This window comes from Lissotriton vulgaris, chromosome 9 (genome assembly GCF_964263255.1).
Source record: "Lissotriton vulgaris chromosome 9, aLisVul1.2, whole genome shotgun sequence".
Taxonomy (NCBI): domain Eukaryota; kingdom Metazoa; phylum Chordata; class Amphibia; order Caudata; family Salamandridae; genus Lissotriton; species Lissotriton vulgaris.
The window spans coordinates 238,129,306-238,145,010 of record NC_141697.1 but is presented as its reverse complement, the minus strand read 5'-3'; the positions used below and the strand labels follow the sequence as shown (position 1 = coordinate 238,145,010).

Here is a 15,705-nt window from a genome sequence, read left to right as displayed (position 1 = left end):
AGGCAGCAAGCGTTGTCACCCCAGCCTTTCTTACTGGGCATTGTGAGTATTTCCCATCAAATACAAGGATTCTAACAGTGTATGTGGAGTTTTGCTAAGCGGCCTGAACAGATGGGAAGTCATTAGGTCAAACGTGTGAATGCCTAAACATTATTTTAAACTGGTCCAGTTATACAACATTCAATTTCTCATAAGCACTACAATAACAACAGTTGACTAATGACTTACAGAAAATATTTGATCTTTTCACGCCAATATGATAATCTATTTTATTGTATTTAATCCTTATGAAACAGGAGTACTGTAGCACAACTGTTAGGGATTGAGAAAGCGCTCTAAAATGCATGACATATATTATGAAGTGTGGAACAAATATCATGCCTAATTTCTAACTGTCCCAAATGGAACAGGCACAGTGGTGTTGCCTTACAATACGGTACTGATCTCTTACTATGTTCCAGTGGAAGTGTGAGGGTCTGAGAAGCAGTCAAATCAATGTTACAATAGTAGAGACTGCATTTAATAAAAGGTGTCCAGTTTTACCACCAAATATGTGTTTGGGAGTGTTTCAACAGGTCTCTTTCAACACAAGATGTCAAGAACCCAGAAGTTCGAAACGAAGAATTATAGTGAAATGTACACTCAGCAGATCAATTTCCTACACCTCTCGCTCTTTTTCTCTTCTGTCTGTTCAAGTTTCCCCCATTTTGAGCTTTTCTTATTATTTTTGCATCTCTTTCCTTATATCTTCTATGGAATACTGCTACATTCTTATCATCTCATCCTAAACTGCATCACACGAGGGAGAGTTGAGTGTAGAATTTAAGGGAGTTACTAAGGCCACAGAAGCTCACCATGTTATGTTATATTGATCTATGTAGTGCTCTAATCAGCCGAAGGGCTATCCAGGCGTTTGGATCGGTATGTAGGTTTGTGGTCCTCAAGGTATTTATATGAAGAATCAGGTCTTCAGCATCTTGAGGAATTCAGGAAGTCATGAGGAGGCTCTGATGTGTTGAGGAAGGTTGTTTCATGTCTTGGGTGCTATATGTGAGAATAAGGGGCCTCCAGTTTTGCTTTTGCGGCTGCAGGAATGTGGATTAGTGAGAGTGAGGCAGAGCATAGTTGTCTAGTGGGTTGGTGAAAGTGTAAGTAGATGTTCAGGTATTCTGGTTGTGTGTTGTGTAGGGCTTTTTATGTGTGGATGAGAAGTGTGAATGGGCTGGACTTGTACCATGACCTGTGGATTTAAAAGAATATGTGATGTGAGAGATAAAGTTGCGCAACTACATTTCTCTCAAATTCAAAGCATTACTTTTACAACAGCTTTAACAGAACACCTATGTGAATCGAAATCAACAACGTAGATGTGCTTTTGATGAGTTTTAGCTCTTGAGCTATTGAAAGGGAGTTAAACCCAACTTAAAAATACGCAGTATGCTCCTGGAGCTCACAATGCAAATACTTTTCTCTAATGTTCTACGTAATTCAAGATAGAATGTTTTTATAAATCAATGAAAATGTATGTTCAGCAAAAAATACACTGAAGAGGTGATAATTGATTCATGCATTTATTTTAAAGTATACATTGCAACTCTATCCATTTTAACAATGTCACTTCTTAATATCGAGATGGAACTTGATTGTACAGTTTTAAGGATGTTTAATTGAAGAGATGCAGGTGAATGTCTACGTGGCACACCATGCAATAATGGATGACGGCTTTTATTTTCTGGATTCCTTGTCACATTCTCTTCCTTGAAACTGGTGGAGATAGTTTCCCTGCTTTTGTCCCATGTCTTTCCCTTGGCACCTTCCTTCATGTCCCTGTCCTTGGCCCTCTTCCAGACTCTTTCCTTCGTTTGCATGTTCTTGACCCATTCCCTTGTCCTCTGCTTGGCCCTTTCCTAGTTTGTCTCCATAGCCTTGCCGCTGGTCTTGTCCCAGGCCACCTCCAAGGTGTTTATCTTCAGCTTTTCCCTAAGCATATCCTTGGTCTTTTCCCTGGTCTTTTTCATGTCCATATCCCCGGTCTTTTCCCTGGTCATATATTTCACCTTTTCCTTGACCGGGTTCATGTGCCACTCCATAGCATGTTTCTTCAACTCCTTCTTTCCCATGTTCCTGGCCATGACCTTGTCCTGCTCCATAATCTTTTTCCTTGCCAGGAGTGATTCCTTGCCCTTGTTGTTGGCCATGACCCTTCTCTTGTCCTTTGTCTCGTCCTTGGTCTTGCTTTCGTCCGGAGAGGTCTGTTTGAACTCCGCAGGTTCCTTCACTTTCTTTTCCCTAGTGAGAAGAAGTAGATAATAATATGGAGAGATGGTAAGTTTATGGTTAACAAAATTAATCAAATTCTGTTAAGTGTAAAGCAGAGTCATTTAACAAATAAAAGCATCCACAATACACATGCACAATGCACACAGTCCTCATGTTTATTGGGTGATCAGTGAAGCAATGACATGCATAATACAAAACCTTTAAAGAACAAGCATACATGTCTCATTTGAACCACCACAATTTCTGTATATTTCAGCAGTTCCAGTGAAGGATTCTCAGAGCCTTATTCAAAATGATATTTTCCCACTGTGAGGCTCTGTCTCCTGTGGCAAAAATTCCATTTGTAAATGTTTTCTATTTTTGTTTTCCAGTTTGGACCATTTTTAGTACAGCAACTATTTTCAAAGATTTGTATCACCAAACATTTTGCCATTGATTGCGCAATTGATGACATCGTCAATGAGATCAGAAGTCACATATGGCAATATAGATCTCAGCAGATCATCAATTAATGCTGTGTCCTCAATTCTGCTCCGGTTTTACTCACAAGGGTGTAGGAGGGAGAAGCCATATCTTGTCATTCGTTCTAACAACACAATAAATAATAAAAATGGACTGGAAATGGTTACATCTACTTTATGTTATTTCCTAATTTTCATTTATTTAGAAGCTAAGCATAATAGAGTTTCCTGTTTATGCATTTCCATTGAAAGAATATTATGAATGTTACTTAAAAGTACTAAAAGTGCAAAGTGTGACAGATATAAAAAAAAAACTAAAAACTTTGTTGAGGACCTTATTGTTAGCATTGGAGTAAACATGTAATTTTTGATAATTCCAGGAGTACATATGTGAGGCTTGGCAGAATGAGGTTGAATCCAGAACCACCAGAGTGACTACAAGGGCTAGTTGGCTGGCCTCCTGACCAGAGTGTTGGTTGTCCCAGGTGCAGGACTTCCATCGCAGTCCACAGCCTCATCAGAAGCACCACTGCATGACACTTCTTCAAGACAGTCCTTCAATTGCAAGTTCTTTGTCAACATCTCCTTCAGAACCAGCCAGTGCATAATGTATCATCAACGCAGGACTTCGCATCACAGGCCACAAGGGCCTCCAGCACACCATAATGTGTAAATGTGCCACATTTCATGGAAAATGTGACTGGACGTTTGGCTGCTTTGCATGAATTCAAAGTCTATAGAAAAATGCGTTGGTGTCCAAACCCTTGTTGGGACCCCCTTTTACACCCTTTTATCTTTGATTTTCCATGACCAGTCACCTCAAGACCTTCCATCGTCCTCCAATGTAGAAAACACAATAGTTTTGTGGAGTCAATTGGACACATATTTATGAATATTGAAAAATCTGAGGAAATCCCATTTCTGGTAACCTTGACCATAACGACAGAGTGGCTACTGTTACACTGTGTATATATAATAAAAAAATAAATTCTTGGACTGTATAGACACCTCACCAACATCTAGTTTAGGAGACAGAAAAGCAGCTTGCAGCCCTCCTGCTGTCTATGCCAAGGCAAAGGAGAGGTGTGGTGTAGCAGCCAGGGCAGCTGACTATGGAGCGCGGGGCACACAGTTCGATCCCAGGTGGCAGCTCAGCACTATGTGACTCTGGGCAATAGCTCACTTAATCTCCCCGATGGCCTCCAGCACCTTGAGATCCTATGGGGTAAGTTGTTCATGCTTTACAAATACCGGATTTAGGGCAGGCTCTGCAGCACTTCACCATTTGATTGGGTGTGTCTGTGCTTCTTGGAACATCCTCATCCCCTTTGGGGCTAAGCTATATAATTCTTCTAAGTAGCAGAGTGAGAATTGGAAATATACAGGTGGTAACTAGTAAAGCAAAATGTGAGAGGCAATTTTGGATATACGATATTGCGTAGATGTCTATCGCTATTGTTTATATTGATCTGTTTGTGCATATTTGTATGGTTGGCATCTCTTGTATGTAAGGTTGGCATCTCAGCCATCTACTCCTCTCATATCCAGTGGATATCCCTGACATAGTTTGCCCATTCATTGCACAGGATAGGCATCCCTGACATCTGGTGGCCGCATTATCAACAGGTGGTCTAACTAGGGGCCACCAGTGGCTTATATTGAGTACCAGTGGCATCTGGCTGATATTTATGATATCTAGCTGGTACTCTTATTCTCTGATGGCATCCTTGACTTTAATTGGACATTCTTGACATCCTTACGTCACCGTTTACATGTAATAGCTGCTTGTAGCCTCCGAATGTCACATCGCTAATTATGGCATCTGGTGGGTATTTTTAGCTTTGGGTGTGTGTTGGACCATGCGTCATTGGCATGGTTTTCCCTAATTGTTACCTTGTGACTTTTTGTTTTAGCTGACGTCGTTTTTTCTGGCATTAGGACCCTTTGCACTTTACCACTGATGACCAGTGCTAAAGTGATTGAACTCTTTCCCTAAACATGGTTACACTGGCTTTTCAACAATTGGCATCTCTAATTTACTGGGAAGTGCCTAGCAAAGTGCACTACATTTACCTAGGACCTGTAAATTAAATGCTACTAGTGAGTCTGCAGTACAGTAGTCATGGCGGGCGTCCCACCACTAGAGGCAGGTGAAGCCGAGCATTTCTGTGCTCTGAAAAGCAGGGTGATTAAGTGGCTAAATTTGAATAGACCCTTACCCGTACACTTAAGCAATGAGATCATAATGGTCAGAAGGGTGCCTTGGATAGGGAGAACACGCAAATCCATCATAGGGGATTGCATATTGGTGAGCTTCAGGGATGCTGGAACAGTTGCTCACATATGCCAGGGAAAGAACTGATCACAGGTAACAACAATTCAAACACTTCATGTGTCTTTCTTCTTTCCCCCCATCCCAGCCCCTGTACACGTGACCCGTTCATATGACAACTGGGAAAGGGTGAGTCGAAGGGGTGTTCATCACGAGTTCAATCCCAGGCCATTATATAGCCGCCTAGAGCCACCCTTCCACACATTCAATCGGTTCCACTGCCTGGATGGTCTTGAGGGGGTAGATTGACAAAGAGATAATGGCATATGGGGTATAGGGGGTAGAGGGGTTCCAAATGCTGAGTGGGAGAAGCACAGCCCCGAGGCAAAACAAAAGTCATCATGTTGCGCCCGGAGTTATGTGCTGGATGAACCTAGGGTTGTAGATATTGCATGTATAGGTGACGCACAGGGACCGGAATTGGGAAAACAAGTGCGAGAATCACTAGGTGGGTCACAGGGAGGAGGGGTCCAGGGGGATGAGGCACTAAAAATCATCTCATGGAATATAGCTGGCCTGGCTGGGAAATTTAATAACAAAGAGTGGCTTGACTATATCAGAAAATTCCATGTAATTTGTCTGCAGGAGACCTGGGCCCAGGAGAATAATTTCCATCTGCAAGGGTATAAGTGTTTTTTTGTACCTGCTCAAAAATCAAGATCAGGGAGAGCCATGGGAGGTTTAGCTATTTATACAGATCTGAGCCTTCCGGGAAGTTACACTTGCCTTGATTGGAATTCCCACAGGATTCAGGCAGTCAGGTTCACTGGGAAAGGTCTGAGATTTGTTGCAGTAAACCTTTATAACAACGAGATAGCGGGATCTAACATCTCTCTTGTTACTGAATTAGATAATAGGTTGGGCCAGGTCATAACAGGCCAAAAAAATGGGCAGTACTATGGGTTGGTGGTTATGGGAGATTATAATTGCCACTTCAGCCCGGTACTGGTCCAAATAAGCACAGATTGGTCCCGATGCCCTATGGAGAAGGGTCCGCATTTCTCTCATACGCCGTTGGGCTCAGCTTTCAGAATGTTACGGTTTAAATATGACCTTGAACACACCATTAATATGGTAGGGATGCAGGAGGATGGCACAATCCCCCCCACATTTAAGGGTAGAGGATGCTCTTCCTTCATAGATTACATTCTGGTCTCAAGGTCCTTAATTAATAAGACAACTAGTGTAGGGATCGAATGGAGTGGCTTTAGTGACCATAACCCTCTTGTCTTGGAGCTGCAGTATATGGTGGGTCTAAGTATTAGAGTTCAACGCACCTTCACTGAGAGAGCAACAGACCAGGGCAGGAGACTAAAATGGGCTAAAATAGACGGGGAAAAGTTCTACAAGGGCCTGGTGGATGCAGGCAAACTTGCTATTAATGATTGTTTGGACACAGAAGTCCGCGGACCGAGGATAATGGAAGCTTTCGACCAGATCGCTAATCTGGTCGATAGTTTGCTAAAGACTAGTGTCCCATTTAAGAACCACGGGAATCCCCGATGGTTCGACAAAGACTGCTCCAAAGCTTTGAGGGAGCTGAAAAGCTGCCTTAAAACTAAACCAAGGGTCCCCCACAAAGTTAAGGTGTGCAGAGAAATTTATAAAAAGGAAATTAAGAGGAGGAAACTCGCCTTGCAGGCGGAAGCGTGGGCAGATTTACGAGAAGCAGGGGAAAGAAAGGACCTAGCAGGTTTCTGGAAAATAATTAATAACCCAACTTTCCAGGAAAAAGACACCCCGGATATAGGGGCCAATATTCTCCCAGAGCAGTGGGTCAACCACTACAGGGGCCTGTACAATCATGAGCCTGGTTCTACTGTAGACCTACCGGCCATTCCAACTGAAGCTCCACTGGTAGAATTCTCCATTAAGGAGATCATTGCAGGGATTGAGGGCCTGACCAAAAATAAAGCTCCGGGGCCTGATGGAATCCCCCCGAACTCTGGGCTCCCCTAATGACAAGGGTTATTAATACTGCTATCATCTGTGGCCTGCCCCCGTCTTGGTCCACGGCAGTAATTGTGCCGATTTTCAAAAAGGGCAACAGGGATGACCCAAAGTGCTACCGCCCGATCTCCCTGATTGATGTGTCAGCAAAACTTTTGGGGAGGGCAATTCTTAATAGACTGTCCGAGTGGACCGAGGAAAAAAACATCTTCTCGGACACTCAATACGGATTTAGGGCAGGGAGGTCCACTAGTGACCAGTGCCTGAACCTTTATATGCTGACTGCCAAGTATACCATGGCTAGTGATGAATCCATCTACATGGGTTTCATGGATCTGGCAGCAGCATTCGATCACGTCAATAGGGAAAAATTGTGGGGCATGATGCTTAGTATGGGGATAGAGAGTGGTCTAATTAATATATTGAGGGAACTGCATAGTGACACCACCGCCAAAGTCCGCTTTAATAGGGAGGGGGGGCTGACTAGTTCTTTTCCCTGTAAGAGTGGAGTCCGACAAGGCTGCATTCTTGCTCCCTTTTTGTTTTCCCTTTATATTAATAATTTGGAGGAGTTTCTGTTAGGTCTGAAGGCAGATTGCCCAAGGGTTGGGTCGCGTCATATTCCTGTTCTGCTTTATGCAGATGACGCGGTACTGATCGCACGGACACCAAGGAGCCTACAAATCCTGATTGATGGTTTTGTTAGGTTCATGAGTGCCTTGGACCTTTCTGTAAATCTGAGTAAATCCTATGTGCTCCTGGCGCGGAAAAAAGCCACCTCTAAATTTACATACAAAATAGGGAGCCACATTGTGGAAGAGGTCAAAACGTTTCCATACCTTGGTGTAACATTTGATGGTGCCCTGCGGTTTGATACCCTGGTGGAGGAACGTTGTGGTAAAATGATTGCATCTAACGGGGCAATTGCTAGCTATGGCAGGAGGCTAGGAAGATGGTCCCCGGAACAGGTGATAAATCTGTACAGCTCAGTATCATGCTCCAAGGTAATTTACGGGGCAGAAGTATGGGGCTTTGTCAATACCACTAGTATCCAACGTGAAGAAAATAAATATCTGAAATCACTCCTGAGGGTACCACAAAGTACTGCTGGTTTGATTGCCCATAGGGAGCTAGGGAGACCATATATAGAAGATCTGATAACATTGAGGCCTATTATCGCTTGGTTAAAAATCTGGTACAATCCTGATGCGACACTTAGTAGAGAAATCTTATCGGACTGCCTAAAAAGGGACAAGTGTATGCGCATCCCCTGGCTCCTTTATGTAAAGAATACCCTGGAGGAGCTAGGTTTTGGGAACCTCTTTACTCATCCTGTAACTATTGTAGCCCAGAATAAACTGCATGTAGGGAGAATTTTTCTAGAGCGGAAAAACCTACGCAGAGATGAGGCTGAAGGGTGCAAAAAGACAGTGAGGGCCCATCACCTAGTGAAGAGTGTGGAAGGTATGGAGCCATACTTGTTCCTCATGTACAATGCACAGGATAGGTTCCTGATGTGCCGTTTCAGATTGAACCTTCTCCCATTTATGTTGGCATCACCAGCGGGGTTTGCTACATCAATAGAACAGAAGGGGCCCTGCGGCTGCGACAACAGGTCTCTGCAGGACTCCCTTCATTTTGTTTTACTCTGCCCCTTTTACTCAATGCCCAGACGCAGATACCTTGTAAATATTTTGAAAAATGCTAATTTGGTCCACGCTAGGGAGGCACTTGTATTCTTACAGAAAGCTGAGGAACCCCTAACACTGTGTAGTATTATGAACTTTATCAAGGTAGCACTTCGTTTAAGGCTTACTAGAGGAGAAGACTGAAATGTTTTTACTTTAACTTTTAAGTGTTAAATATGGCTATATTGTTGTATTTATGTTTTGTTAATTCACTGTACAAAGAACCCTGAAATGTTTAATGACTTTTTAACATGTAAATATGAGTGTGCTTTTATGGTGTTTTTTAATCAGCGAATAAAGATTCTTTGACTTGACTTGACTTGAAATGCTACTAGTGAGTCTGCAGCACTAGTTGTGCCACCCACTTAATTAGCCCTTTAAACATGTCTCAGGCCTACCACTGCAGAGCCTGTGTGTGCAGTTTCAAAATGCCATGTACACCTGGAAAGTTAAACCTCTTGCCAGGCCCAAAATTCCATTTTAATACTTATACGTCAACACTAAGGTTGGCCCTAGGCAGCCCAATGGCAGGTTGCAGTGTATTTAAAAAGTAGGACATGTACTTTTGAGTTTTACATGTCCTGGTAGTGAAACACCCTTAAAATCCTTTTTAACCGCTGCAAGGCCTATCTCTCACATAGGATAACATTGGGATTGCTTATTCCATTGTATAAGTCTAATCTCCAATTCAGGAAGAAATAAGTCTCCTAAGTTTCACAATCACAATTTAAAATCACAACTTATGGTGAAGTAGGATTTTAATTAGCAATTCTGAAAATGACACTTTTAGAATGTTGCCATTTTTTTTGCTTTATCCATTTGATGCCTGCTGCCTGTCTATGATCACGTGTATGGGGTGGGTGACAGCTGGGCTTTGTGTATTCCACATAGACAGCCGCACACAATGGGAGCCTAAGTTTGACTTGATGGGCTATCCTAGCAGGGGGAGGGAGGAGCTGGACCCAGACTCATTTATACCTGAATAGGCTGTGTCCTGTACCCACACAAAGGGCTGCACACCTCTCTGTAGTGAGTCTGGAGCCAGGGCAGAGAGGCAGGGCATATGTGCACTTCAAGGCATCTCTTTGAAGTTTACCCACTTCAGAGGCACCACTGGGTTTAGGAAACTGGACCTCAGACACTACCACTTCTGTATACATCTGGATCTGTGGAAACTCTGCCAGGAAGAAAGACTGCTGTGCTGCTGAAAGGACTTCCACACTGCTAGACTGCTACTCTGAAGGAAATGGGGACTTGCTGTGCTGGCCTGCTGCCCCTTACGCCGGGAGGAAGAACTGATACTGGAACCCATCTTCAACCAAGGACCCCAGAGTGACTCAAAGGGCTAGTCTGCTGGCCTCCTGATCTGAGCTTCAGGCACATTGCAGGCTCCCCACAGCCCCTGGACCTGTCTTCAATGAGCTCCTTACTCCCAAGAGGTGCCTCCAGGTCCTGAGCCCTTGGTGTGGCTCTCGATTCCTTTGAATCAAACTTTTGAGCTCCTCACAACAGTGAGCGGGCCTGTTCGCATTGGAACCGTGCCTCTCGCACAATGAATCAGTGCGAGCTGTTGCAAGTTTACCTCTTCGCACAGCAAGCATTGTCCGTGGCCCTGGATCACTACAGCGAGGCTCCAGCGGACCCTTCCGTGACACCTGGCTGGCTCTTGGCTTCCCAATGACCATTGCCAGCAAAGCTCTCCTTGCTCCCAGCAAGCTTCTTCCCCACCAATGGCACTCTTGGCACAAAACTTGAGAAGGTAATCCTTCAGTGGGAGTGATCTGTGACTGTATCGTACCCGCGCTCCATGGCAGTTGGCCTGAGCTTTTGGATTTGACCCGATCCAGCCCAACCAAATATCCCCAGTTGGGGCTGTATGCTTTGTAACAATATTTTACAGTTAATTATTTATAAATTCATAACTCCAGTTCCACCTATTGTATTTTTTTTTGTTTTTCTAACCTGGTGTGGAATGCTTTTGTGTGATGTTTTAACAGTTTTACTGTTTGAAGTGTTGCAAAAATACTTTACACATTGCTCTAAAGTTACGCCTGACTGATCAGTGCCAAGCTACCAGAGGGAGAGCACAGGGAGAGCACAGGTTCATTAGGGACTACTTGTCCCTTTCCCTTTCCCTCAGTGAGGTTGTGATTACTGTTTGACCAGGGATTATACCCCAGCCAACTAGGAACCCAATTTCTAACAATTGACAGCCTTGACATCCATCCGGCAGTGACACCTAAAATACTCTTGGGTCAATCACATTTCATAAACATCCCTGGTACGTGGCACTGCTGCTGGCTCCTGGAGGGTATTCTTGGCATTTTGTGGATATCCTTTGCTGTGGAAACTATGCCTGGCCTCGGACAACCATATGAGATGGAAAATCCTGCCTTGTAGTGGGCATACCTGACAGAGATCTCTAATATATAGTAGGCCCTTCTGGTATCTACACCTGAAATCTAGTGGACATCCCTGGTGACATCTTGCGGTAATACCTAACATCAAATGGGCATATGACGGGGATCCTTTGCTTCTTGAGGGGAATCCCTGGCATGTAGTAGCCCACCCGGCATGATCTGGTAACCCATGGGCAGGAGCGGCTAGATCTGTCTATTTGAAGCCGTGTTAAATGTGAATATTTGATGAGAAAAATAAGCTGATATGTTGACATTGCAGACCAAACTAATAATGTACATACACTGAAGAGCTGGTGTTTGTTGACAATGGGGATATTATAAAAGAAGGTCAAGCTTTTTATTGGGTGGAAAAAGCGATAGATGGGGTAATATAAATGAGAAATTGTACTTGAAGGCCAGAGTATGCTCAGACAATAGTGGCTATTTGATGAAAAATAAGCTACTTTGCTAAAAATTACAAGTTGATTTAGGAATATGAAATGCATTATTTGGAGAAAATTGAATCTGATGAAGGAGATTGTATTTATTTACTGAACAAATAAAACCTGGTATTTAAGGGCAAAATATCTGTATTGTAAGAAAATAAACTGAAATGAATGCATTTGTACAATTCTACAATACATGTAATGCTTATATTTGAGAGATTATTCAAGCTGAGCTGAGTGCACAGGCACAGCAACACAACTGAATTTGACTTTCCATGACATTGTGGAGAGCTCTGTGGGTGTTATCAAGAGGACTGAATGCTTGAAAGTCAACTGCTTTATATGCCGGCTGCCCACAGGCCAAGTCTCACCAGTCTTCAATAGATGTGTGAGGGAGATCTTTTGTATCAGGGACACAGAGATTCAACAGAATTAACAACCTCCCAATTGAAAAGAGAGGTAACTACACTTGTGTTTAGGTCAGATTGAAGCAATGCTTATCTGAATATATGAATGTTGTATTTGTTTTATGGACTTTTGATTAATATGACCAATGTAAATGGTAATTTGCAGATTTAATAAAAATAGGTTGACATTTACATATGAAGACATAGCAAATAAATTATTAAGAAAGACTTGATGGATTTGGTTTGGATAGCTTTTACAGTATTGAACATTGCAAGCACTTTACATAATTATATTTACCAGCAACCACTGTGGCAAACACTTTTGCAATCATTTTATAGAATCTTTCCTGAAACCTACATACATTGACTACTAAAAGATGCTAAGAGATTAATGGATATTTTTCTGATATAAATTCAAAGGATGACTTTATAATTCTGCCCCCCAAGGAAATTACTTAGGCAAGGCATGTTATGTAATGAATTTACTTTTTTAAAGTAAAGAGAGCTCCAACTGAGATTATTTTATTTTATTATTTTAGGAGTTTTATATAGCGCTGGCACAACCCAGGGCTACCAGAGCGCTTTACAGCAAACCACATGCAACAGACTCTCTAGCAGATTAGAAGTACAATGGTAATAAGAGATACAAGAATAAGTCCAATTTAGTATCATGAGATGAGGACTTTCGTTAGGTCAGAGTGCAGGACTTTGGTTGAGAAGAAGAGGTCACATATCATCACTACGGACATATGAGGCGTAAACCTGCTACAATGGTGTGACCAAGGGGACATATCCAAACTCCCAAATAAAAAACAAAGAAAAGCCTAGTAGATTAAAGATTCTCAGCTGCTTCTCCCAAATCTGTGTTAATATTCTTTAATCTAAACAAATAAGATTTCAGAAGGGAATTGTAAAATCCATGGTCAATGATCAGTGGAGAAAAAATTGAGTCTTTCTTCTGGGTGTGATGATCTTCCAGTGTTCCATTAGGGTGACCACCCCACTTCAAGTCATTACAGACACTGAGGCCTAGTCACAAACGGCATTTTATTATATGTGTGGTAGCACTACAGTGGTACTACGCGTGTGCTACAAAAAGCTATTAACTTACATACACTTCCTACGATACTAGACTTGCACTTCTACCTCTCTGATCTTTTCTCAGTGGCAGAGATATCTGAACACATAAGCGTATGATTTAGAAATGAATGTAGGAATGACAAGCAGTAGTGGCTGTAACATGGAGAACATCTGCTCCTCAATGGAGCGATTTAGGCAGATAGATGCTAATAAAACAAACCCACAAAAGTGTGAGACAATTACCATTCACAAACTTCACTTCTAAACTTACTAAACCACAAAAGGCCACAAACAGATTTAATGTATTGCAGCCCACCTTTGGAGTAAGTGTGGTACCAAATGACCAATCACTGCTACTGCAACACACCCCTATGAAACTAATGGGGTCTGTGACTTAAAATAACAATCCATTGAAAATGATGTAAAAATAAATGAATTTGACATTTCAATTAAAAATTAAAAATAATTTAGAGTTAAAAAATATACAAAATAGATAATTGAATATTTTATTATTTTACAATATTTTTTATTTAAAAAACGTTCAATATTATTTTTAAGCTTCTATTAAAATAAAAAATAATTTACATTTGTTAAACATATTTTTTAATGAATTTCTTAAATATTAATTAAAAACATTAAATCTACTTAAGGTAGGATTTATTATTTTGGTTATCTTTACAAAGTAAATAATGCACTTACAATATTTAATACAAGTTTATTTTGATGAGTTAGGTCTTGTAACTTTGTATTTTACTTCATTATAAATAATGGTTATAATTATTTTACATTTATAGTTTGCATTAACATTGTATTTTATCTTTTTTTACTTAATATAGTCTAATTATTTTTGCTATCTTTCCTTAGGGATATCTTCGCACAGGTGGCAGAGAGCTCCATTTCTGTAGGAGAATTTATTAATTAGCACTTTACGCTTGTAAAATCAGCATTAGATGGCTCCACTCCCTGATTTCAGGGGATAGAGACACTCAAGTATACACTTAAGTGAAAGTCAAAAGCTACTCTTCTTTTGGTTTATTTTGCACACTGTGAGGAAGGTAAATGGCACCCTTTGAATCTGTAGGAGTTTTCATGATAGAAAATTAACTTCTGCCACCAAGTTTGCACCATCTTAAAAAGTATAGAGTACAATGTCTTACCTGCTTCTGCTTTTGTGCTGCAAATCAAAAAGACAATGATGGATTGAATTAATAATTGAATAGATGTTGTATTTGAACAAAATTCCATTTTTGCAACATGTTTGCAAAATGCAGGTTTTCTTCTACTAATGGACAGTGTGACCTCTGCTCGGACATGATAGTAAAGTATTTCTAAAGAAATATTCATTTTTGTTATTGAAGAAAGGATTTTTTTTATCAAAGAAAAGAAATATACTTTGGGAGTATGGATTCATCAAATTGTGGAAAATCAAAAAACATAGAGCGTGCTTAATAGCTTTCTTTTTACTCCTGGCATAAATATATGACTTTGTGAAAGTTGGCTTCTTTACTTGTCCTTGTCCACTGTAGCTGCCTGTGGAACACACACACCTCCTCCCCTAGTTATCAACAACTGCAGAAGCATTTTCAGAAGTGGCAGAACATACTATTTTATAAGTGACCTCTCCACATGCAAAACTGCTGCAACCTGGCCTTTGTTAATCGGGATTGCATTTTCCCTACAATTTTCCATTATTCCATGAATAAATGTGACTTTCTAGTGAAATTGTTTTTGTTATCAGGTCATATACATTGCTCACCATTGCTAATGGGGCGCATGAGTCTGGGAGAAACATTTGTTTTGACCTAGGACATCCAACATAAAGCTTGATCTATGTCAGATTTGTGAGCTGCTACCCACCGACTGCCTATATATGTTAATTATATTTTATGCAAAATGTTTCTTATATGTTTAGCCTGTAATTCTGACACTGGATGCCAAACACTGCTGGTTTACACCTTCATATGATTCGGCAACCTTTGGAAAATCAAAAAGAAGATTACAAGAGACTTTAGCAGAGTGATTGATGGCTCTGCTTTGTGAACACCCTTAAGTAAATACATCTGTGAGGCACAGTTGCATTACGCAATGATGTGCAATGGAAATGTATAATGTGTAAATATTTTATTTCACCCTATGCGCAGAAGAGATATGCATTAGAGCCAATTACCTAATTTATTAGTTGCTAACTTGATACTGTCTCATTTATGCAGTATTATTTAATAATTTTTATTTTGTAGATTAAGTTTGAGTTTATGTTGTGACTTGTGAGCGACAAGGACAAACATCTTTCTCTCTGTCCACTATGGAAGTTAAAACACATTCTGGAGTTATTTCTAAATCAAGACGTTTAGAAATGCTCGATTCATGACAATATATGAACTGTTCACCAACACCTATATTGTAAAGCACTCTTCATTCTATGAAACTTATCAACAAGTGATTAATAGCAAATGTATATTTCAAGTAAATTGCTAGTTTTTGAGCTTTTTGAAAAAATAAAATGCCAATTGATATGTTTTAATATCACTAACCCTACTCGCTAGAAAGCCAGTTCCCTGTCAATGTGTGGACTATTTGACACTTATGGCATCAAAATGGGTCAAATTGATTGTATTGAACACCTATTGGCCTTTTGCTCAGTTTGGCTCGAAGATCATGATCG

General features: G+C 41.0%; 1 pseudogene across 1 annotated transcript in view; it reads right to left on the bottom strand.

The window, feature by feature from the left end:
- Positions 1-1,725: 1,725 nt before the first annotated feature.
- Positions 1,726-15,705, bottom strand: part of LOC147689894 (uncharacterized) — an 85,276-nt pseudogene continuing 71,296 nt past the window's right edge. Inside the window, exon 3 of the transcript XR_015300129.1 lies at positions 1,726-2,289. The product of XR_015300129.1 is annotated as an uncharacterized LOC147689894 (transcript). The remainder of the gene's footprint in view (positions 2,290-15,705) is intronic.